The 23,997-nt window shown below is 40.0% G+C and overlaps 1 non-coding gene across 1 annotated transcript; it reads right to left on the bottom strand.

Annotated features, from left to right (window-relative positions):
• Positions 1–892: 892 nt before the first annotated feature.
• trnaa-ugc lies at positions 893–964 on the bottom strand. The gene has a single exon. It is a non-coding gene; the product is annotated as a tRNA-Ala (tRNA).
• Positions 965–23,997: the final 23,033 nt, after the last annotated feature.

The following is a 23,997-nucleotide window of genomic DNA, read 5'->3' as shown; positions in this document are numbered from 1 at the left end:
AATTATTACCCCCGGAAAAGCCATCCACCAATCGACTAACAACCGGGTTCCTACATACTGCTAAGTAAACAGAGGCGTGTGGAATAAGGAAATTTTACTAACATTTTGCCCTGCCAGGTATCAAACATAGGTCCTCTCACTTGTGAGGCAAGTGCTCTAACCATTAAGCTACAGGGCTCACATAGACTATGTGAGTTCAACTGGGATGTGAACCCACAACTTTCGACTCAGAGGTGAGAGGTCTACCAAAAAGCCAGGATGACACTTCCTCTTCCTTGGCATCCAATGCTATGTTCGTAAAACATTTGAAGACATTACCCTGAGTGAAAGGTGCTGTATAAATACAAGTTGTGTATTTCCCTGAAAAAAGGATACACTGATAAAATGAAAAAAAATGTGAAATGCTCATGGAAGAGTCAGATCATAGAGTATTTGTTGTTTTTTATCAAAGATTAGCAGCTAATTATAAAGCAGCACAACTTGTTATTTTCTCATCCATTTCCATGATCTTAAATGATAGTTAGAGTTTAACTGAGCAGGTTCAGCTCTGCTCAGAATACAGTACTTTATTGTTAATATTTCTTCCATTTGATACAGGGCTTTATCATGTTTCGGTGTTTCAAAATGAAATATGTTGAAGTGCAGTGAATGTTAAATAATAATCATCTTTGCATTTGATATAGCGCTTTTGACGTCTTCTTGACGTCTCAAAGCGCTTCACAGAATATACCGTAAAGTTAATTGGTTGCATATTTGTGGGTGAAATGTGGCAGCTAATTGCGCACAGCAGTGTCCCACAAACAATCATGGATTGAGTGACGAAATTCTTATTGGTTTTTATTCTTGAGGGATTATTATTAGGCTTGTGGAGTAAGGAAACTTGCACGAGGTTTCGCCCTGCCGGGAATCGAACCCAGGTCTCTCGCTTGCAAGGCGAGTGCTCTAACCACTGAGCTACAGGACTCCAGTGTTGTTGTGTAATCAAATGTGGCAGCTGATCTACACTTCCAACATCCCACAAATAGTAAAAAGATGAGAAAACAAATGTAAAGAATTTTTTTCAGAGACTTTTGGCAGAGGCAAAATATTGGCCAAGATTTCTGGAGAAGTCTATGCAAATAATCTCATGGGAATGTTAACACTATCTAAATTGCAATAGGAAGCAGATGGGACCTCAGTTTAAGACTGCATCCAAAAGATGGCACTTCCAACAAAGCAGCAAGTTCTCATTATAGCTTGAAATGGAAGCATAAACCATAGTTCCTATGTGCATCGCGCAGAGATACAACATCAGTGTTTAGACTACATAATTGGCAGGTAATCACACTGATTTGGCCAGTGATTTAGTGCCAAAAGGTCAGCATAAATGAGGTGTTAGTATGTGAATTGCATTGAAGCCCTGCTCCTGGCATTACCTGTAGGAAGTTTCAGCATTGATGCAAATGGCACCTATGCAATATAAATGCAGCAGCTGCAAATCACACTGGGCTCGCTCCCACTCTCATTTCAAAGCTCTCTTGTAGAAGCAACTAGCTCAATCTGTGACTTTAAGTTTCCATTCGAACCAGGAAGTGGGTGGGGCACTGAATAACCTGATAGTGAACTTATGGAACAAAAAGGAATAATTGGAATTTGAACACATATGCTACATTTTATAGAAATAAATGAACATGAGGTAAGATATCTTCTATGTGCGTGAGCCAAGACCCAGATATTAAAGGGATCTATGTGTCAGAGTACTTCAGACATCTAAAGCAATAGGCTCAGGACTACATCACAACATGACCCTTTAGTTTTAAATTATGAAATATTATCTGCATTAGAAGAATTTTTTTTACATTTGTACAGTGCCTTTTACCCTGGGAAACCGTCTCAAAGTGCTTCACACAACTGACTGGGAGCCCAAGTCTAGAAACGTAGAATGGGAAGCAGAGCTTTCAACCAATTTACATCCAACAGTGACTCGGTGCTGTTTTATTTGGGATACATCTGAATGAATACATAATAGTGGAGGTCAGTAACAGCCAGGATGTTTTTTGTTTGATTTTAACGCCCTGAAAACTAGGAATTGTTCATTTTGATCCGCGCTGATCTGCCAAACAAAGCCAACCTAGCTTTTCGCTAACCCAGACCGCATTTCCTGATCGCATTCTGTGTTTCTATCACATAGTGTAATGTATTATTATTATTACTTTTTGCAGCATCTTTTCTTTAAAGAAAAAAAATCCTCTGTCAACCTAAAAAGCTAAGCATATAACAAATAACTGATGTAATTGACTTTGTCAACTAGTACCAAAACTAAATATAAAACTGTGCTCTTCCACTAATATAATGCACATTGTTCCTGAATTTTCATTGGGAAATCATTTGGATTAAGCTTTCATTTTTCCAAGCTGTTATCCAATCTTTTTCTTGGAACTCTGCATGTAAATGCAGCAGTCAGATTGATTAACACACAATGTACTCACTGCTCTGCAGCTGAGGAATTCTCCTGAGGACACACTATCACTTTTCTAGTGGATTTAGGATTGGATTCCATTTGTATCACCACTGAGTACAATTCTTGGCACCAAATTTGGGTTGAAAATCAAATGTGTCATTCGAACAACAACATTGGAGTCCTGTAGCTCAGTAGTTAGAGCACTCGCTTCACAAGTGAGAGACCTGGGTTCAATTCCCGGTAGGGAGAAACCTTGGGCAAGTTTCCTTACTCACACGCCTGATAATAATCCCTCAAAAAACAATAATAATTTGGCCAGTCAATCCACGACTGTTTGGGACACTGCGGTGTGCAATTGGCTGTCGCGTTTCGCCCACAAAATGTAAGCACAGTCAACTTTACAGTACATTCTGTGAAGCACTTTGAGACATCTAGAAGATGTGAAAAGCGCTATATCAAATGCAACGATTATTATTATTATTAAGTTGATGTAAATTTATTCTCTCTCCTCCACTATCTGCGAGGGTTGGGAAAAAGGAACTCCTAATCCATGTGTTTGTGAATAGAAGCCACTGTTATGGTCCATCTGAAACAAAAACAGAAGTTTCTGGGAACACTCAGCACTTTCCATCTGTGGAGAAAGGAAAGTGAGTCAACGTTTCGGGTCATGACCCTTCGTCAGAACGATTCCGAAACGTTGACTCACTTTCCTTTCTCCATAGATGCTGCCTGACCTGCTGAGGGTTCCCAGCAACTTCTGTTTTTGTTTCAGATTTCCAGCATCTGCAGTATTTTGCATTTCAATCATGGTCCATCTGTTCAGTTTCATTTAAAAGCATCATCTTTCCTTATCTCGCTTTTCCTCCAACTCCTTTGCCATTAAAAATCTATCAGATTCCCTTTCAAACCATTCATGTTATCTACCTTCATTGCTACCCTCGTGAACCTGTGATAACTACCCTCTGTGTGAAGTAGTTAAATCTAAATAATTAATTCATCCTCCCACCTTCTGAGTTTTGACATGGTCCTTTGACTATATTGAATAAGGTATTAAAGTCAGACTTGTCGGTGCCCTTTAGTATCTGGATAACTTTAATCAGATAAATACCCCTTGCATTTGATATAACACATAACTTTGAGAGATCTCGAAGAGCTTCATAGGTAATTTCTATCGAGTATGTACCTTTCTATTTGCAGACAAAGATGTCATGATTATTTTTTGCTTCATAAAGCTGAGAAACAAAATACAACCATGTCATTGCCAATTTCCATAAGCCATCCAATGATGTGGCTTTACACCACACTATAATGGGCATGTTCGCTGTCTGCACTAAAGCAAACATCTTGGATTTGTAGTCTACCAAATGTAAGATGTTGGGATAAAAGTACTGGGGCAATGACTATTTGTTCATCATCTTCACACACATGTGTAAGCACCATAATAAGGATGAAAGATTCTGAAACACAGTAATGTGAATTCAAGCTGGGTATTGGAGTGCTAACTAAGATTGGCACCTGTCCAATTTAAAGTGTTCTCTCCCTTCACAACACCACAAAAAAACAGCCCCAACACCTCAAAATTGGCAGAATGCAAAACTAAATTCCTCTAAACCCTGCTCATCTGTCAAATGTAATGTTTCTTTTAACCATCTTACTTATTCTGGAAAAGTGTGCTTCCCTTGATGATTCAATGGGCAATTCCAGTCAGCAATGTGGTACTGAGTTCTAGAGAACAACACGACTCCAGGTTCATTCAAAGGTCTGTATTGAGTTAGTTGATGTTCAACTGTGAGGAAGAGATTACATTTAGTTCTAGACTTACACTTTTTTCGTAGCATTTTGAAGCATACACATTTTGGACAATTCTTCATTTTGAAGCTGATTTAACTGGATTTAGTGGAGTTTGTCAAAGCAGATCACTACACAAGATCACGATTAACAAACACCAGAGAGGTTTGAATGAAGAATGGGGTCGGTCCATTCAGACCATCGTGTCTGTGCCGACTCTTTGAAAGAAGAATTCAGCCTCATTTACCTGCCTTTACCTCCTACAAATTATTCATTTTTATAGAATCCTGTTGCAGAAATTGCAGCTCATTAATCCCCCATTAAAGTACAAATCCAGGATTTATAAAGTTGCCAAAAAAAATCCTTCTGGTGAAAACAGTGGTAACCAGTGCATGGATGCCTTGGGTTTCAAAACTGTTACTTTCATCAGAACAAACTCATGTAATATAATATTATTTAAGTTACTATATGCAGAGCAAAGTAGTTTGGTTCAACAGAGGAGCTAGCACCAGCATAGATTCAATGGGCCAAATGACTTCTTTCTATGCTGCAATGTCTATGATCTCTTTAAAATCACTGTATTCACATGATAATGTTACTGGAGTTATGTCACATAAGAAAGTAATTTTTTGACAGATGTCTGAAGCTATAACCCTAAAATTGTCAGGAGTATGTGAATAGAACAAACCTACTAACTCTGCCATTTGGCTTCTGCACAAGGACTGTGAAAGTGGAGGTCTTTAAACTTGCCGGCAAACGAACAATTGGGAACCTGAGACAAAGTTTTGATTGGAAAGAACTCTGGTTTGAGGAAAGCATTTAAAAAGGGATTTCAACAATAATTGTAATTGTTATTACAATTAATAGCTTTAATGCAGCTTTGTTTTTGTGGCTGTAATGAACCATGAATTGGCGGCCTACCACGATGAACACAAAGTAAATAAACGTTTGCAGCATGAGCCCACTGAATGGATTAACTTTAGTTTCCTGATTTACAAATAGCGTATGTGCAAAATAATATGCAAGTCCTCTGAACCCATTGTGGAGTCCTGAGCTCAGTGGTTAGAGCACTCGCATTGCAAGCGAGACACCTGGGTTCAATTCCAGACAGGGTGAAACCATGGGCAAGCCTAATAATAATAATCCCTTCAAAAAACAAAACAATAATAAATTGGTTATTTTCAATCCACCACTGTTTGTGAGACACTGCTGTGTGCAATTGGCTGCCGCGTTTTGCCCACAAATATACAGTCAATTCACTTTACAGTATATTCTGTGAAACGCTTTGAGACATCTAGAAGACGTGAAAAGCGCTATATCAAATGCAAGGATTGTTATTATTATTATTTATTACGAGTGGAAAAATAAAATATAATAAGTCAATTAATCTTTTCCAAATGAAAATATTCAGCAAATAATTTTAAAAGGCTAAAGCATTTCTGTCAATTATGCATACAGTTTGTTTCCAGGATAGGATGTAGGATTCCAGCCATTGTTAGGAGGAGGAGTCTTCTTTGTGGGGAAAACAAAATAATGTTGGGGCAAACTTCCAACTGGACTTGTTTTGACTAATGTTTCAAAATTGTAAATTTAGGTGATCTGCCATTTATTGCATGGTTTCACTTCCTTTTACTGCTCTTTAGACATTCTCTCTCTATCCCCATCAATATTAAGTGACAGCAGGGTTACCTTGCTCAAGCGATCCGAGATGCTATCCTGCATAAAGGTGCTATATAAATGTGAGTTGTTGTTGTAGATCAGAGATTGTATGCTTCAGCCCCAAACCGAGACCTGTGCAATACAGAGGGAACGCTGCAATGCCAGAGAAGCTGCCCTTCACATGAGATATTAAGCCAAGGTTCTGTCCCCTCGTTCATTTGAGTTGGATGTCAACAATCCTATAATACTATTTAAAAAGAGAAGGGAGATTCTCCTGGTGTCCTGGCTAACAATCCTTCAGATCAGGTTGTGTTTGATGGCTGTGCATTCTAATTTTGGCACCAAGCTATTATTGGACCATAGCTGTGCAAAAACAGTCCTTACCTGTGAACTACTTTTCAACATTTGTGTAAGACACAATGAAAATGCAAGTTTTATTCTTAGTTATAAAATAATTTCAGTTATAATAATTGACATTATTTTAGACTGTTACCATCAGTCAATAACTGCTCAAGGGCCAGATGCTACCATCAAAAAATAAGCATAGACTCCACTACATGGCATATCACTCTTCAGCACCCTACTGTTTGCATCTCCTTTTCTACTAAATTACAACTTTCAGGGAGTTTAGTATGGGTCAAAGAGAATTGGGTAAGTCAGCCAAGGTTGATTTCAGTTATTATTCAGTTGCTTTTCTAAGAATTGTTTATCATTTCTAAACTGTTATATGCATTCCTACTTTATGCGTTAGTCTTGCACAACACACCAAGTGCGTTCTAATTTTGGCACCAAACTATTGATGGACCGTAGCAGGTTTTAATAACAGTAATTGTAAGAGCTTCTGAATATTTAAATCAATTTCCAGACATTCAGAGAACTACTTTAAACTTTTTGTTGGCCTGCCTGTACAGCAACATCTTCCAATGGATTCTGATATGAGCTATTCCTTAGTTATTGGAAGAAAGCTTTCTACTTCACTTATTTACCTGAAATGCCCTTTTCTTTATTTTTAAATACTAAATCGTATTAGTCTGAAGTTGATGATGAGGCTGAAGGCTATTTTTATTTTTCAAAAGCAATTTGATTGCACAAGTATTAGTCTGCACCACCAACATCTATGGTTTAAAAACTTCTGCACAAAATCTTTTTTATGACTTCTTAAAACATACAGTATATTGTAAATCAACAATATCACAGCATTGTGCCTCTTACAATTTAATGATGCGAATTTACTGAGCAATGGAGAATCAGAGGTGCTTGAAGTCAAGGTCAATAAATTTACTGAGCCACAGTGAGTGACCTCTCACATGTTCCTAATATTGTATCAGACAAACTTCGCAGCTAACTGTGGTCACTCGAGGATTCAGCTCACAGCCAGCAGAGTATCAGGGTTGCATTTGGCGAAGGACCAAGAGAAAATGTTGATCAGTTGGGAATTGACTTTTCAATTAGCAAACTTCTTAAATCCTGTCAGCCAGAAATTCAGGCGAACAAATCATAAATCATAGTATTTAAGCACCAAAGCCCTCAATGGCACTTTACAAACGTAATTTTGTTGTGCTTCTTCTTCTTAGGAACACATACCTCAAAGAATAGCTGATGTTCTTTAATAATGTTTTTCTATTTCACAGGAATTTTTTTTTATTAAATGAATACTATTAAAAGTGCAGTTGGAAAACAAGACAGAAAACACGAAGCTACACTTTCCAGGTGAAAATTAGTGGCAGATGTCAAAAGTACAAAATGCTCGGTAATATCATTTGCACGCCTATTTATTTAGTGCCTTTTTATTGGCTAGAGGAGAATCCGTCAGTCCGGAAATTAATCTCACCTAACACCATGTTAACAATCTGTGTCTAGGCTAAAAGTGCAGTTGGACAGCAGTAATTAGCATTTGAAACCATCAATACAATAAAGTTTCAAAACTATAGGACTAAACATACCAATTTTAGCTAGTTATTGGGAACAGGACAGAACTAGCCACCTTTATTTAGCCCTGTTGAAGCTATGGAATTATTCCACAATGTTATAACTCACTCCAAGACCAAATCGTATCTAATGCCAGTGTTGTCAATGCTCCAATATTGAAACACCAAAAACAAATTTTTTAAAGAAATATACTTTCTTTTTTTCAAATAAAATCTATAGGCATCAGAAGTAACACCCTATTTGGGGATGGGGATATAAATCAAGAGCTTTATGTTATGACTTAGATGATAAATACTATCTGAAAGTAAAACTAAGCCATACCATCACAGAATGCTTTGAGATTTGATCCCCAGTTCATTCCGAGGTAGGTAGTTTCAGGTGGACAGCAGTGAGGTGCTTCTCCTCAACTGGGAAGGAAAAAATCAAGCAGCGTTACCATTCCTCACCCTACCAACTCACCCGTTCACTCCGCTTCATGTTCCCACGCTGCCCACCCCACCATTGGAAGTCGGGGCTTCAGCCTTTCTGCCCCCCACTCTCTGGAACTCCATCCCAAAGTCCCTCCACCTCGCCCCTTCTCACTCACGATCTACTGCAATGTGTGAAGGTTGTTGAGGAGAGAACTGTGCTCAGATGTGTTGCCCTCTGCAGTCGAATAACCTGTCCTAGGTTAACCCAATAATAGCCAAGTGCTCCAAAACACTGCCTGCGTAATGGGCGCTTTGTGGAGTCCTGTAGCTCAGTGGTTGAGCACTCGCTTTGCAAGCTAGAGACCTGAGTTTAATTCCAGGCAGGGCGAAACCTTGGGCAAGTTTCCTTACTCCACACGCCTAATAATAATCCCTCCAAAAACAATAATAAATTGGTCATTTTCAATCCACGACTGTTTGTGGGACATTGCTGTGCGCAATTGGCTGCCGCGTTCGCCCACAAATATACAGTCAATTCACTTTACAGTGTGTTCTGTGAAGCGCTTTGGGACGTCCTCCCGACGTGAAAAGCGCTATATCAAATATCAAGGATTATTATTATTTATTAATAAATGCAAGTTGTTGACAACAACAAACGTTTATCAGGAATGGCCATTTGGTGAGTTATTTAGGATTACTAAAACCAATGAACTGGAGCAAGTATATTTCGCCCACAAAATATACAATCAATTCACTTTACAGAATATTTGAGACATCTCGAAGACATGATAAGGCGCTATATCAAACACAAGGATTATTATTATTATTACCGGGCATCAATCAGTTCTGGAAAATCTGACAGCAAATGAGGAAGGAAAACATGTTTTCAATTACTAAATCAAGTGGAACAAGAGCAACAACATAAGAGAAAAATGAAAATTAGGGCTAGAAATGTTACATTGTGAAAATACCCTAGCAAAACTATTTTGTCACTTATTCATTGTGTATCTTTCACTGCTTATGCGGAGAGGGGGAGGGAAAGAGTATGCCCAATGGTCAAATGAGAAGCGTAGGTGGATTAGTTAGCAAGAAACATCTGACTTAAAGTACACTGTGATTTCCTTGTGCAGAATATACCAAGATGCATATTGCTGCATGGTGATGCCTAGATGATCGAGATGGATAATTAGAAACCTGGAGGAGAAAGATGCATCTCAGTTAAATTGCAAGATGAAGCTACTCTGTATCAGCCATAAAGAAAAGGGATTAGCACTAAATGCTTTGTTATTGCTTTGATGAACACGGACAGGATACTTTCACGTATCTTTATCTTTATCTTTCACTTCTTTATGCTCACAGATTTCTGGAAAGTTTTTTTAAAATTACCATATGAAAAATCCATATTATAAACAAATTGACAATAAAGACAATAAAGACACTTTAAAATAGGTCAGCAAACAAAATGAGCACTAGACCCACTTTGGGGTCATCAACCACCCTGTCCCTGTCCCTGATGATATTTCTTGCATCCTGTACTTGCGAAGACTGAGCATGAGCCATGACTGCTCTAGTGAAGGTTTTCTGCTGTGTTTCCTGTCTGCATGCATAGGAAGCCAGCGTACCACACTTCCTGTAACCAGGAAGGTCTTTCTTTATCAAGATCACATGGGCATGCTATAATGCCCGTTTGATGCTTTGTTGTCAAACATAAATTCATAAGGATAAAACAGCTGCTAATCTACAATTTCCCTTGGCAAAATTTTCTTGCCACAAAGTATATTTTCTGCTCAATTCCTTTCCTCTATAATGCAATCAATGTTCAGTCCATGCAGGTCCGCAACTGGCATATTCTAGAGACACCCAAATGTGTGCATATGGAAATAATTGAAAGATACCTGAAAGTGCCTCAATTGAAATGTTGCCAGGCATCTGAGAGCGTTTCATAGGTTAAAGAGTTGCAAAAACCGTTAGGTTAAAAAAAATCACTTTGGCATTTTAATACATACAATGAATTCATAAATGAAAGAGTTAATGAATAATGCATTGGTATGAGAGTGGGTTGCAATGCAGAGTATTGGCAACGCTGTTTCATCAATAATGCATACCTTCAAGTTCATTCACACCATTAAATAACGCTTGTGACAATGACAACACAAGAGAAGAAATGCTGATATAACCAAAAACATAAATGTTGTGCTGTTAAACCAACATAAAAGAAGGGGAACTTGTATTAAGACATTTCTGAAAGAGTGGGTGTTTAATATTTCACATTCAAAGAAGATTCTGTAAAGTTGTACCCTTCAAGAAAACATTCCACTAAAATACGCCTGCTGAAAACAAGTGCATTAAAAACATTTCAACTGAAATATAAAAACTTTGCACAAGTATTCTAGTTTTATCTTGTTACATTGATGGGTCAGATGTCCAATTGAAAACTTGACAGCAGCGCAACTGTTCTCCTTTTTTATATAATAGTCAAATGTACTTTTCTTTCTCCTCTAAATCCTCCAGACTACAGACAGTGCTGTATCAAATCAGGTGTACACTGTTCCCAGATATCTACTGGTGCTGTTCTACAGTCAGCCATAAAGATATGTAATGTTTCGTCCATACACTCCACTGTGTTCCAAATCTCAGCTTGTTACTGTGAGAAGGTGAGGAAGGAGGACAGGTGGTTCCCTCTGGTGGAGAGGAAAACTCTGTCAGACTCCTCATTCAGAATGATAATAATAATAATAATTATAATAATAATAATCCTTGCATTTGATATAGCACCTTATCAGATCTTCAAGACTTGTCAAAGAGCTTCACAGAATATACTGCAAAGTGAATTGACCGTATATTTGTGGGCAAAACCCGGTAGCCAATTGCCCACAGCCGTGTCCCACAAACAGTCATGGATTGAAGTGACCAATTTATTATGTTTTATTTTTTGAACGAATTATTACCCCCAGAAAAGTGATCCGCCAATCAACTAACAACTGGGTTCCTATTTACTGCTAGGCAAACAGTGGCGTGTAGAGTAAGGAAAAATGCCCAACATTTCAAACTGCTGGGAATCGAACCCAGGTTTTTCGCTTGCAAGGCAAGTGTTCTAACCACTGAGCTACAGGACTCCACAACAGCCTGATATTGGCAACAGCCTGGAATCAGGTCAGTCATGCAACAGGCCTCTTGTCCAAAGGTTGTGTATGGTCCCAGTGAGACAAGAAGAGAGAAATGAGGGGGAGGGGAAATTTACTGAATAATTTAATTAATGAAAACTCAAACAATGCGAATTGATGCATCAGTCCAGGACTTGTTTAAATCCAAGCTTGCATTTGGTCTGAGGTATAGGTTCTGCATTTAGGAAGTAGGATTCGAAGGCACATGTACTCCATGGATAGGATGGAACTTGTTTGTCAGTTGGTAGCACTATCGCCTCTGAGTGAGAATGTTCTGGGTTGAAGCTCCATGTTAGGGATTTTGACTCATACAGTCTTGTCTGCCACTCCAATGCTGTGTGTGTGTGGGGTGGGGAGGGTGGGGGGCTGCATTGTCGAAGAGCCGTCCTTTGGATAAGATGTTAAATCAAGATTGCTCTATAATGAAGTGCAATAACTAATTTCACTGCACATGTACGCAGTTGAAAACTGTCTTCCTATACACATGCTCGCGTAGTAAAAGAAAAAAAGTCGACTTCCAGGTTATTAGGTCATTGTTGATGTCTTTCTGCTTTGCTGCCCTTGTATTGACATCGACTTAACAATGACATTGGCAGTGCATATTTTAGTGCAAAAGCGGGCCAGCGAGCAGGAATCGAGCAGGCTGGCAGTGCACATGTGCAATGAATGGGGTTCGCAGTACAACCAGTTTATAACCAATTTGCTGTATAAAACATGTTATCATGGGGCTGCACTGAAGATGGTATTTCACTGATGCTAAGACCATTATCATGCAGCCCATGTCAAGTGGAAAGAAAATGTGCAGAACTCCAGCTAGAGGGGGTTTGCTTCAAATATTCACTGAAAGTAAATGCAGTCACCGGGTTTGTTATTGCCAGGAAAGGGTTACTTTTGAGTCTGCTTTGTTGTGAACAAATTTCATTAGGATTTATCGTGGATTGCAGGGTAAACGCAGTGGAACAGACTCCCTAATTTACAGTTGCATATCTGAGATCTGTCTAAATCCAAAGTATAAATACACTCAATGCTGTGCTCCCAATCAGTTTGGGCATAAAGTAAACCCACCACTGTCACAAGACCAACTCGGAGTCAGTACAGTGTATGTTCTCTGAGGATTTACTGCTCAATTAACACTGCCAGTAGCCAGACATATTCCAAACCAATGTTGCAGCTCTTTGATCCTTGCTTTGTACATGGTTTGCAGACGCTTTGTACTTTGCCAGCTCCTTTCTGTTGTATACCTTCAATAAATGTCTTAAAAGTCTGGGTCCGTAAAGAGTTAGGATGTTTTTTAATTTGTCGAGTGCAATAATAATAATTCTTGCATTCCAGTGTGACGCCACTTTTTTTTACATGGCCACTTATTCTACAGCATGAGACTATCATGAGGTTCCAGTGCATTGCACTTCTCCAGAGAGCATCAAAGAAGAAACCAAGACCATTACATTCCAAAATAAATATCATCATCAAACCAGCAGGAGAATTAAACAAGAGCCAGTAAAACAAAGTTACTTTCATTTATTCTTACCTAAGCTTCTTCCGTCTCTCTGACTTCAATTTTTTTCTCCTAAGAGTTCTTTGCTCTAACTTTTTTCTAATTTTTCTTTCATTTGCATCATACATCTCCTCATCTGTACTCCACATTTTTATCTCTTTTTGTTTTTATAGTTACTTTTCTCCAATGTCTCAATTTTAGCTCAGTTGGTAGAGCTCTGACTTCTGGTGTCAGTAGGTCATGGGTTCAAATCCCATGTTAACCCTTTTGCACAAAGTTTAGTCTATGTTTCGCAGGGTAAAACATTGGGCAAATTTCCTTACTCCACACATCTCCATTTACCTAGCAGTAAGTAGGAACCCGGTTGTTAGTCAGTTGTCAGATCGCTTTTCCGGGGATAATAACTCCTTCAAAAAAATCACAATGATAATAAATTGGTCACTCAATCCATGTCAGTTTGTGGGATATTGCTGTGCGCAATTGGCTGCCTCGTTTCGCCAAGGAGGTGCCATCCTTCAGATGAAACATTAAACCAGAAATTAAACATCCCATGGCACTATTCGAAAAGAGAAGGGAGTTTCTCCCAGTGTCCTGGTGGCCAACAATCCCCTCAAATAAAATTGGTAACTCGTTTTGTTTGTGGAACATTGCTGTTATGCAATTGTGCTGCCGCCTTTGCCTAAAAATATACTTCATTTCACAGTAAATCCTGTGAAGCACTTTGAGACATCCTTCCATCTTGATAAGGTGCTATACCAAATGCAAGTACTATTATTATTATTATTAATGCTCACTTAAATAAGTGATTGAGGAAATAAACCAAACCTATTTGAGAAATCATTTGGATTTGAGTGATTAAATCGGAAAATGTATCGATAATGTTTATTTTTCTACATTGTAGTACAAGCTGTTAGTCATGATATGTAGTACACCAGAGGAAATCAAGATCAACATCCCTTCTCAGAACTCAAGTTAAGGTCAACTGAACTACATGCACTCCATGAGTCGTGGGAAAATAGATGAAATCTTTTTTACAATTTTTTTTCAACTTTAAAACTACCTTTAGTTAGTTTACGACTCTATTTTCGATCAGTTTAAATCTTAAATTGCCAGCAAAGTTAGGAAATGCTTATCTTCTTCGGGTGAAGTTTTTGAAGTTGAAGTTTTTGAAGTTTTTCGAATGTTTTGATTTACTCTCTGTGACCCTGAAACAAGAACTATTATTACAGTAAAATATTACTCAGATGTCAGAAGTAACTTTATTGCTATAATGTTAATATTAAGAAATAGATAATGTAGAATGTCAATTATCTTAGACTGTGAGAAAAGAATTAAAGGGCATGTGTATAAAATTAACAAATCTCGAGCAAGGCTTCAGATTAGAAGGATGGAATAGACTCACAGATAAAGCAGTCAATAGGTTATCAATTCATCCTTTTCATAAAGAGCTGGATGAAGATCTGGTTACGAAAGGGATTGCGAGATATAGGGATCAGTACAGATAGAGCTTGGCAATTCTCTGAGCTACTGGTACCATGGAAATGTCAGAACAAGGAATTAAGGAAATAAAATGCAGGGTGTAAGGTTAGATAAATATTATAGCATTTTCTTTGATTTATCTTCAGTACAGTGAGAAACTTTCCAGAATGTTTTCTCTGGAGATTAAAAGGGTTAAAATAAGTAAACACAATAATATTTGTATTTGATATAACTCCCATTGAAACGTCTGAAAGTACTTAACAATGAATACTTTGAATTGTAGTGTTTTCTGTACAACATATTACAATAATACAATTTACATTTACATAGAATCTTTCACGTTGGGAAGACATCTCAGCGGTTGAGAAAGTTGCATGTAATGTAAGCAGTTAAAATAGGCCAACAACACCCCACATAGAACAATGATATGAATGATAAATTTAATGTGTGTTTTGGTGAATTTGGATAAGGGAAGAACATTGTCCAGAGTTGGGTAGAATGCATGATAGACTGTATGTTTTTTTTTGGTCAGCCAGATGGGTGTCTGACACATGCAGAAACCCTGCTTATCTAATTCTAATACTTTCCGGAATTATGTAAGCAGGATGCCTCCCTCCAGGGAGAGAGTGCGCATCCATTTCAACAATCTATCTCTGAGATTTCCATATGTCGGTGGGATGCATGGAATTCTCAGCTTGGTTTGGATACTGTCAAGCATGGTGACGGGTTTCCGCATGTGTCAGACACCCGGCTGATCAAAAACAAATAGACTGTACTTGGTATGTGGAAGGAATGGAATTAATGTTCTGAATAACCTTTTCTTGTTCCATGCTTTCAGGAGTGTACCAGCCTGGCTCAGTGGTAGCTCTCTCGCTTCTCAGTCAGAAGGTTGTGGGTTCAAGCCCCACATTCGAGACACATAACCCTAACCTGACACTCCAATACAGTGCTGTGCTGCATTGTCGGAGGTGCTATCCCTCAGATGAGATGTTAAACTGAGGTCCCATCTGTCTCTTGGGACTGTCTATTACCAAACGGATCGATTTCAAGATCTTCTCACTCATTTTCAAATCCGTTCATGCCCTCGCAGCTCCTTACCTATCCAATCTGCTTACCTCCCCACTCCACCACCCGCTGCCTCCGCTCAGCTGGCTCTGGCCTCCCATTTGTCCATCATCCCTTCCACTCCACCAGCGGTGGCCGTGCCTTCAGCCACCACACCCCAAAACTCTGGAACTTTCTCCCTCTATCCCTCCACTTTGTCCCCTCCCTCCCCACCTTCAAATCCTGACTAAAGACCTTCCTTTTTGTTCATGCTTACCTTCCCCCCTCTCTCTTTCCCTGGCTCGGTATCAGACTTCACCATTGTCAAGTGCTCTGGGACTCTGCCCCAAAGGATGCTATATAAATGCAAGTTGTTGCTGTTGTCTCTTCAGGTGGACTTTAAGGATCCGATGGCACTATTCAAGAAGAGAAGGGAGTTTCTCCCGGTGTCCTGGCCAACAACCCCCCAAATAAAATTGGTCATTCACTCCATGGCTGTTTGTGGGACATTGTTGTGTGCAAATTGCCTGCTGCTTCCACCCAAAAAAATATATTGTTAATCCACTGGACAGTAAATCCTGAGAAATGTGTTGAGATGTCTCGATGATGTGATCAGGAGCTCTATCAAATGCAAGAATTGCTATTATTTTATTATATTTCCCACCACTGCAAATCCTGCATGTGTAGGTAAATTTACAACACATAATGGAGAGATTTTGAATTATAATAATAATCCTTGCATTTGCTATAGCCTTTCACTTTGAGAGGATGTCTCAAAGCACTTCACTGTATTTTGTAAGCAAATTCCCCAATAGTTCAGATAAAAGCTGAAAGTCGGAATTCACAATACAAGCAATTGTTTGACTCAGATATTCAGAGGAAAGTTTGCTTGCTTCAGTGGTTCAGAGGCCCCCTCCTTAGCCTCCATCAAGTCCCGCCTCAAAACCCTCCTCTTCGACCATGCCATCGGTCACCTCCCTTTCCCCTCCCCTCACTTCTCCCCCCCTGACCCCAGCTCGGGTATGAAATGCTGAAAACTGTCCAGCGCCTTGGGACGTCCTCCCGACGTGAAAGGCGCTATACAAAGGTAATCTTGTTGTTGCTGTTGTTCCGATTGGATCAAACTAAGTACAGGCATCTGCCTCGAGCATCTCTTGAATTATCGCAGTCTGGTTTGTTGGCTCGGACCTAAATGGACAAGTCGCTATAGGCAGGTGCCACATCATCCATTCCTCTATGAACATGAAATGCTGGTTTACACACAAAGAATTGTCTTCATCTACCAACTTGGACTGCTGTCTATACTGGATGGCAGAACTCAGACAGAGAGGATGTATTGAGTGGGAGAGATGGAATATTGAGGAAAGCACTTGTGAATTGTTGTGAAGTGTTGATGAGAAACATGACTATCCAATAAAAGTTCAAGCTAAATGCGGGGAAATCCAGAAAACAATAATAATAAACAAGACCAAACATAATAATTATAGAGTTAGAGAAGTTGAATCTAACATAAAACTAAACAAGCCACCAGAGAACAGCTGGATCAAGAAACCTGGCTAAATACAATAGGAGGATGATAGAAAATGAATGGGCAATCTGGAGCTATATCATGGACCGATGTTTTAAATCATGTTTTTTTTAGAATCCTGAGAATGACCTTGCATGTTTTATTCTATTCTTATCAGTTCAGGATAGCAGACATAATACAGATGTTATCGACATGAGTTCCTCTAATTCTGCCTCCTGTTGTCAAAGAGAAGTATTTATTATCTCTTGTCTCGCATAGTGTTCTGCCTGTAGGACCTCATTCCAATAGACTTGGAGTTTTTAAATCTCAGGGCGAGACTCAGGTGGTGTTTTTGGAGTTTGCGAGAGGTGAGATATATTGGTCGCAGGATTCTCGACTGGCCTCTCTTATTCTGAAGATAAGCTTCCAATCACCACTAATGATTTGTTGGCCCAGCTCTCATTCCCATAAGATATACAGATGTCAATCTGTACATTACATTTGTGGAGTCCTGTAGATCAGTGGTTAGAGCACTCACTTTGCAAGTGAGAGACCTGGGTTCGATTCGCAGCAGGGTGAAACCTTGGGCAAGTTTCCTTACTCCACATGCCTAATAATAATCCCTCAAAAAAAAGCAATAATGAATTGGTCATTTCAATCCACGACTGTTTGTGGGACACTGCTGTGCGCAATTGGCTGCCGCATTTCGCCCACAAATATACAGTCAATTCATTTTACAGTCTATTCTGTGAAGCACTTTAAGACGTCTAAAAGACGTGAAAAGTGCGATATCAAATGCAAGGATTATTATTATTATTATTTGACCAAATGCCCAGACAAATTCCATGCTACATGTTTTGTTTGATAATGCCATCTCGTGGGCTATTTTGGAAGAACAGCTGTAGGATGCATGCAACATTTTTACTAATTGGGGGTATATATACGCAGCTGTGTCTGAGGCATGAAACTCTACCTAATCGTAGCCTATAAGGCCATTCAGTCTTAAAATTGAAAACTGTGCAAAATTGTGGGACATTGTTAAATTCAGTCTTAATTGAGAAGTCGGTTCTTTTTAAGAATTGTGAAAAACAACTTTCCAACTCAACCTGAATTTAAGAATTTTGCACAATTCGGGACAATCTATGCAGATTATTTGGACTATTTCTAGTATTTTCAAGTATAAATGGACAGCAATTCTCAGTGTTTTAGCTGAGAATGGCAAGTAAACCAGTTGTTGTGTCACTGATTATGATATTAAAGTTATGAAAATCTTGATTTTTGGGGGGAATGCACCAAATAGTTTGGCTTGGTTGGTAGCAATCTGCTTTAAGTCATCGGATTGTGAGTTCCATCCAACCCCATAGCTAAGCTGCCATTCCACCTCTGTACTGGGCGCATTCCATGGTCACAGGTAAAGTCCTGTGCATCACGGACTACTTCCTCATCTCTTTCTCCTCTTGCATCCCTCTCTCCTCCATTAAACCTTCAACCATACTTTTCCGCCCATGGAAAAGGCTTCACCGCGAAACCCTCACAAAGACCCTCTCACCTCAGACCTCCTATTCCTCTGGCCTTCCACACGCAGCGACCCTGAAGCAGCCATCAAGCTGCTTCATGATCGCCTCTCCTCCACCTTCAACTCCCTTGTCCCCCTGAAATCCAGGACCGTCTCTAAACCCACCCGCTCCCTCTGGTACAACAGCCATCTCCGCTCCCTAAAATCCCAAAGCCGGCTGCTCCAGCGCAGCTGGCAGAAAACCAGCCTCATGGTTCACCTCCACCTGTGGCTCGAGCATCTTCACACCTACCGCCGCTCCCTGTCTCAAGCAAAATCTGTGCACTACTCAAACATCATATTGGAGGCCAACAATAACTCCTATTCTCCACCGCCAACCACCTCCTCCATGCACCCCCTCAATCATCACATCTAACGCCAAGTGTGAAGAGGTCATGGACTTTCTTACCTCTAAAATTGACAACATCCGCCTGGCAGCTTCATCCCTCTGCCCCATGTTGCCTACCACCACCCCCATTTTGACTCCCTCACCCACCCCGCCTTCAGCTCCTACCGTGGCCCCCATCCTGCATTCATTTGCCCCCCTCTCTCCTTCCTCCCTCTCATCCACCATCACCACAATGAAACCCACCACCTGCTGCGTTGACCCCCTCTCCACTCAACTGCTAATCACTCAGCTCCCCCTCCTCTGCCCACTGCTGGCAGACATTATTAACCAGTCTCTCTCTTCAGGATCAGTCCACTCCCCCTCAAAACCACCGCCATTGCCCCTCTCCTTAAAAAACCTACCCTCGATCCCTCCAACAAGGGCGACTACCGCCCTATCTCAAACCTGCCCTTCCTTGCTAAAGCTCTGGAACACGTTGTTGCCAACTAACTTGGCACACACCTCTCCCTCCATATACCCTACTCGAACCCCTCCAGTCTGGTTTCCGTCCTGCCAACAGTACATAAACAGTGCTCATGAAGGTCACAAACGATATCCTGACTATCTGTGACCAGGACTCCCTCTGCCTCCTCATCCTCCTGGACCTCTCCGCCACGTTCGACTCAGTCGATCACACCATACTCCTCCACCTCCTGTCCTCCATCACCCACCTCAGTGGGACTGCACTCACTCGGTTCGACCTTACAAACCGGCAGCACTACATTTCTGCAAATGGCTTTTCTTTGCGCTCCACCCAGTCAGCTGCCAGGTACCCAAGGATCCATCCTTGGCCCTCTTCTCTTCCTCATCTATATGCTCCCCCTCAGTGATGTCATCCACAGACACAGGGTTAACTTCAACATATATGCAGATGACAATCAACTCTACTTTTCCACCTCCATCTGCGACCCCCAGTCCCCTGATGTTCTGTCAGCTTGTCTGTCAGACATCAGGAGTTGGATGAGCGCAAATGTCCTGCAGTTAAACGTCAACAAGATGGAAGCCATACTCATTGGTTCCCGCCAACGTCTTCTGTCCCACAGTTCCAACCTCCTCAACCTACTCAACCTGTCCTTAAAACTCTCCAAACCTGTGCAAAACTTATGCATCAGGTTCGATCCCCAGTTATCCTTCCTCGCCTACATCCGGTCCCTGAACAGCATTGTTTTCTTCCACCTCCGCCACATTGCCTTTCTCCGACAATACCTCAGCCCAAAAGCTGCCAAAACCTTTGTCCATGCCTTTGTCACTTAGACTACTGGACTACTCTTAACGCCCTCCTCTCCGGTCTCCCCTCCTCCACTATTCACAAAATTCAGCTCATTCAATACTCCGCCGTCCACATTCTCACCCGCACCAAACTCCGCACCCTGATTACCCCAGTCCTTGCCAAACTCCACTGGCTCCCTGTGACAGAGTGGATTGACTTCAAGATCCTCACTCTAATGTTTAAATCCCTCCACCCCTTTGTACCCCCCTATCTCTCTAACCTCATCTCTCACCACAGCAGTATCCGCTGCCTCCACTCTACTGGGTCCAGCCTCCTCCAATGTTGGTGGCCATGCCTTCAGCCATTACATCCCAAAAGTTTGCGTTTCACGTCAGAAAAATGTCTCAAGGTACTTCTCAGTATATTTGGAGGCGAACACATCAGCAGAGCAATATCCCACAAACAGCCATGAGACAAATGGACAATTTTATTTGGGCAATTGTCAGCCACAACATCAGGAGAAACTCACTTCTCTTTTTGAATAGTGCCATGGGATCTTTAATGTCCAGCTGAACAAGCAGACAGGACATTGGTTTAAAATCTCATCCGAAGGACGGCACCTCTGACAGTGCAATATATCCCCAGCGCTGCATTGGTGTGTCAATCTAGATAATGTGTCTCTATTTTTCTAGCATTACATAACAGGAAGATGGGTTAACAATTGAGATGAAGTCATAATAAATTTTTACTGGTGCATTGCCATTGTGCACCACTGGAGGGCACTAGAAATCAATTGAGAATTACAACAACCTAATAATCCTTACATTTGGTATAGCTTCTTTCACATCAGGAGAACGTCTCTAACAAGATACACACAAACTTGTGAAATAGTTCTCAGGATTCGCTATGAAGTGTAGTGACTGTCTATTTTGTATGTTAACTTGGCTGCCAATTTGGACAAGGTAATGTTCCCACAAGCAGCTGTGACCAATTTTATTTGGGGATTGTTGGAGAAAATCTCTTCTCTTTACAAATAGTAACATGGGATCTTTAACATCCACCCGAACACTGAAACTGTTAGTGATAATAATGTTTTCCGTGTACTGTACACAATATTTTTTAAAAATTAGAATGCTAAAATAAATATAATTAACAAAAAATGTATACATTACTATTTATTATTACTTTACGTGAACAGAGATTGTTCTATAGTGGTGAGCAGATATCTCACCAATGCAAGTTGCACTTGCTATCATGCAGCCCATTTCTACCAAAGGAAACATTGTTTTTATATTTCTACTCTAGGCTGAAATTCCAAGGTTAGCGAGCCATGCATTGTTGGAAATGCCAGCCTCCCCCCAACACTTGCACACACTTCAACTTAACCAGCACTACCTGATCATGTATTTTTTTGTATTCCTTGAGTGTTTACTTTAATTATAAATGATCTGTCAGATAACATCCTGAAATGCCTCGCTTGCCCTATTTCAGCATGTCCTGTGTCCTTTTTTTAAAAGCAGTTGTTCATTTCTAATTCTTCCCAAAGAATTTGCCTCCCCTAATTTAACTTTTTTTTATATACGTAAAATTTTCCGAGTTTAGGCACCAAAGGTTCATTCGTGTTTCATTCAGAGAATGGACTTTGTTTCAATTTCTTGTGAGGACTGTTTTGTTTTCTCTCCAAACCACAGGCTGCAGTGCAGCCACTAGGGTGGGCTGGTTGCCTATCAAGCCCAATGTTGTTCTTTATTTGTCCACTCTTGGCCTCAAATTTTAGTCACCCTCCCAGTGGGGTTGTGCCTGCCACCACTCAGCCCCTCCTCAACAGCAAGACTGATATCAAAAAAATGTTGCAGGGTAATCATGTAAGTCTGTTGCAATATGTCATGCAAGTCCTTGGATTCTTCCCACTCAGCTCCTGTTAGCCCTGCAAGCCAGAGCCCTAACTGGAAGGGTGGTCTCAGTTGGACAAGCAAAGGGAGGCTTGTCAGACTAGGTACACAATGGCAAGCTCTGCCGTTTACCTGGTTACACTCCAGCAGTACCCCAAAGCACACTCTGAGGTTCCTAAATTTGGTGCTCACCAGGCTGGCCCTAATACCCTTCATAATTAGTAAGCAGGTGCGTTCCAGGAAGAGAGTGCAGAATCTGTTCTAGACACAGAAATTTCCAGGTGTAGGTGGCATACATGTATGGAACTCAGTCTGATTTAGATATTCTTAAGCATAGTCATATGTACCGATACTCAGCTGACTAAAAAAAGGATGAATGTTTGTACAATATCCATCTCTCCTGCGAAGTACAGTACCACATATGTCTCAATTGATCTGCTTGATCTGACCATAGGCAGTTTACTACCAAATCAATCAAACTGGTACCGATTTTCAGAATATTTATCTGTTTATTATTTTAATTTAAATTTTAGCACGTTGGTAGATGCAACAGAGACAGTGGCCAAGGAAAAATTCTTGTTTCTGTCCTACAGAAATATGGATTTAGCCTCCACTATTATAACAACTGTTCAACATCTTTAAATTTACAGGGAGATTCTCCTGGTCTTCCAGGTAAATTGATTAAGAAACAGAATTGAAAACATATTTTTCATCTGTTTCTATCTCTCTTGCTTGAGTATCTTATGACTCGGGCTTTCCCAATAAAAACAAGACTCTCAGGCATCTGATTAAAATGTCATGCCATTCCTATTCCAGTATAAATTACAGTGTTCATCCACTATTCATTATATGAAAAGTATAAACAAATTCCACTCATTCCTTCTAACACAACCAATAAAATAAGGATTGCAGCAGATGGACATTGTGGGCACTATAATGATAGCTTCCACTATACATTTTAAACACTAGATTGGATCATTTAGATGCTTGGATCTTTCCAGGATTCTCTGTTGCAAATGGTTGGTTGCTTTAGGTAACAATGGAGTGAATTGTCCAGAGGCAGAATTTTGTGTCTATCAAGAAACATGCGTCTGTCAAACATTCTTACCTTGCCTCCAGATGTCAGTTGGGTCATCAAAGCTGACTTCTCTACAAAATAACATAGGTCAGTATTAATGCTTTTTAAAGTATCAGGGTTTTTTAATTTAATTTTGTCTGCATTGCAGCAATACGCACAAATGGCAACTATAATCTGACTTTGATTTTTTTTTACTTTTAGAAAATAAACGATCTGTCAGATAAGTAACATCCTGAAAAACAATCCATTCTCATGCATAATATACAAACAACTACCAAAGACTTCTATAGCCTTCAGTCTTCACACAACCTTCATCAATATTTTATGAATCAGCTTTCAAAAGAACTTTCAAGGGAATGGGTGTTCTTAATATAGCAATGTGACAGACATTTCAAGTAGTTAGAAACATAAAAGCTGGAAAAGACCATTCAACCATTCAAGCCAGGTGAGCGAGTTTGATTGTAGCACATCTTTTAGTCCCATTTACCCACTTTTTCTCGAAATCCCTTAATAGCTTTACTTATCAAGCGTTCCTTAATACAGTACATTCTTATTTCATAAGTATTTCAGACTTAGCTGAAATTCTGAGCTCTTTTACAAACAGTCTGGTGAATGTGTCACCTGAGTTGTGCTTAACATCAAGTCATGCCACCCACACCCACACACCCCAGTTTATTTAATTTAGTAAGAAAGTAACAGCAAAGTCTGTACTTTTTAAGTTTTATGAACTGAACACTTTTTGAAGAAATAAAGTAATTATTATTAAAATAAATGTTATCATGACTTTTTGGTCACTCTGTATTTGTCCAGATTTCACTTTTGTTTGGATGGAGTATTCAACCACTACAAAAAAATCTGTTCAAAGGTATTGCATTCTGAAATTTTGTTACTATGATGGCAATTTATTGCTGTCACTAGATTGGTGAAATGCATGGGACCAACATAATCCTTGCATTTGA

The sequence above is a fragment of the Callorhinchus milii genome, unplaced genomic scaffold, assembly GCF_018977255.1.
Source record: "Callorhinchus milii isolate IMCB2004 unplaced genomic scaffold, IMCB_Cmil_1.0 Scaffold4, whole genome shotgun sequence".
Classification (NCBI taxonomy): Eukaryota; Metazoa; Chordata; class Chondrichthyes; order Chimaeriformes; family Callorhinchidae; genus Callorhinchus; species Callorhinchus milii.
Note: the sequence above shows the minus strand (reverse complement) of the source record. Positions and strands in the feature narration are given on the sequence as shown.